The sequence below is a fragment of the Bufo gargarizans genome, chromosome 2 (assembly GCF_014858855.1).
Source record: "Bufo gargarizans isolate SCDJY-AF-19 chromosome 2, ASM1485885v1, whole genome shotgun sequence".
Lineage (NCBI taxonomy): Eukaryota > Metazoa > Chordata > Amphibia > Anura > Bufonidae > Bufo > Bufo gargarizans.
The window spans coordinates 724,360,007-724,362,415 of NC_058081.1; the positions used below are offsets into that span (position 1 = coordinate 724,360,007).

Sequence of the window (2,409 nt, forward strand, 5' to 3'; positions counted from 1 at the left end):
AAAACCCAACATTTCAGTGAAGATGGTCTTCTAGAGTGGTGATTCTCTCAAAGAAAAGCCAATTGACACAGAAGACAAAAATATATATTCCAGATGGAGGGTGGTTGTCTCATAGAGAGGGTCTTTTGGAGAGGCTTCACAGTACTTTTAAAGGGATTGTCTAACATAAGTAACCATTTATCTGAGAGCAAAAATGGAACCTGGCAATCAGCTGATCTCCGGGGATCTGGTTCAACTGGTCATATATTTCCCCTGCAGCAGCAACTAGAGGACTATAGTATTACATCGATGCAATGGAAAGGGTGGTCATCTAATAAGAGTAAGTCAATGTGGGAGTTGATCTCACATAACCATGGGCCCCCAATCTATGATATCTATATGCCATAAGGACAGGATGCATCTTGATGAGACACCTCATTTACATGGTCCTATAACACTTGTATTGGTCGGTATCAGCAGAAGTCCAGAGAAGCTGCACTGTTAATTCTCCCTGAAATTCATCTGGCCCATGTCTTCTCTGAAGGCCTTCTCAAATACAGCCTGGAAAGAGCCACAACATTTTTGTTTGAAATCCTGACCAATGAAGACGTAAAGAAAGGGGTTAATGCAACAATTAATAACCATCAGACATAAACTAATCTTAATTTCAGTTATATAGACATCGATGTTTATATGTGGAATTATGTGTAAAAGGGCAATCAAATAATAAGGGAACCAACAAATGAAGAAAGCGATGACCACGGCTACGATGATCTTAAAAGGCTTGGAAGATTTGATGATGCTTTTATCTTTGATGCGCAAGATAAGGATTGTGTAAGATGAGACGATAACAATGAATGGAAAAAGGAAGAATAAGAGAAATCCTACAATAGGTTTCCAGGTATTCTTGTCATCCAATACAAATAAATTAATTATTTGTGAAGAAATAGAAAAAATCCAAATCATCAGGACAACAATCAGAGCCAATCTTCTGGTCCGGTGATTGCGGCACCAAACCGGAAATACGACACAGATACAGCGGTCTACACTGATGACTGCGAGCTGGAAGACACTGACGTCCATATTGACATAGCAAACAAGCTCGAAGATCGTGTCACCACTAAATGGCCCAGTCATGCAGAAATAGTAAGTATACAATATAGAAAGCAAAAAACAGTGCAAATATAAAATCAGCTATCGACAGGTTGAGGAACCAGATCACATTGACGGTCTTCTCCATCCTGAAGAGGCAGAACCAGATGACCAGACCATTTCCTATGGTTCCCAGTAAAGAAATCAAACACAAGACCACAAAAGAGTAATCATAAGGGTCGTATGGTGAGATGTCATTGTAATTATAGTCTCCACAGCTGTTATTATTAGAGGAGTTACAAATGGTCCCATTCATCATCAGTGCAGGTCCAGTTCTAGTATATGATATAAATCTGAAAGGAAAGAAAATGTGTTAGAAAAAGTGTAATATTAACCCTTTAAAGACAAAGACTATTTTGGCATTAACATCCTCAGGATTATTGTTTTCTGTCACCACATATAGAGAGCCATAACTTTTTAGTTTCCGTTGATACGGCCATATGAGGGCGGAATTGTTAAAGGGGTTCTCCAATGAAATGTCCCCTCATGTGCCGGGCACCCCACATGGAATATACTTACCCCAGTGCCCGCTCCTGGTCCCCGCCGCTGCTGCTTCTCCCTGCAAACAGATGAAAACATCCAGTGTCAGGGGGAGCAGCCAATGGCAGGCGGGGACGGGACGAGCCTCCCTAGCGTCACCCTTTAAGGGATGAGTTGTATTTTTTAGTGACACCTTTTTTTTACAGTGCATCCAGGAAGTCTTCAGACCTTATCACTTTTTCCACATTTTGTTATGTTGCTCTTTGTGCTAAGAAAAAATTAAATTTTTAAAAAAAATCACATTTCCCGCCATCCGTCTGCACTCAGTAACCTACCGTATAAGGAGAAAGGGGAAACAGGATTTAGAAATGTTTGCTAATTTATTTAAAAGGAAAAACTAAAATTTGGCCTGGACATAAGTATTCAGACCCTTTACACTGAACATTAGACTTTTAGCTCTGGGGCCTCCCATCTCCACCTTAATTGGGGTCACCCGTGGTGGATTCATTGGATTAGGGCTCATGCACACAAACATGTTTTTTGTCCATGTCCGTTCAGTTTATTTTGCGGCCCGTATGCAGAACCATTCATTTCAATGAGGCTACAAAGAAAAACTGAAATAACTCGGTGTGCATTATGACCACAAGTCCATTCCACAAAAAAGAAAAAAAACATGTCCTATTCTTGTCAGTTTTGTGGACAAGGAAATGCATTGTTATAATAGATCCACAAAAAATGGATGTAACACGGACGTCACATGGATGCATGTGTGCATGAGTCCTTAGACAGGATTGGAAA

The 2,409-nt window shown here is 40.3% G+C and overlaps 1 pseudogene; it reads right to left on the reverse strand.

The window, feature by feature from the left end:
- Window positions 1-480: 480 nt before the first annotated feature.
- Window positions 481-1,387, reverse strand: LOC122926375 (annotated as a pseudogene).
- Between the last annotated feature and the right edge of the window lie 1,022 nt (window positions 1,388-2,409).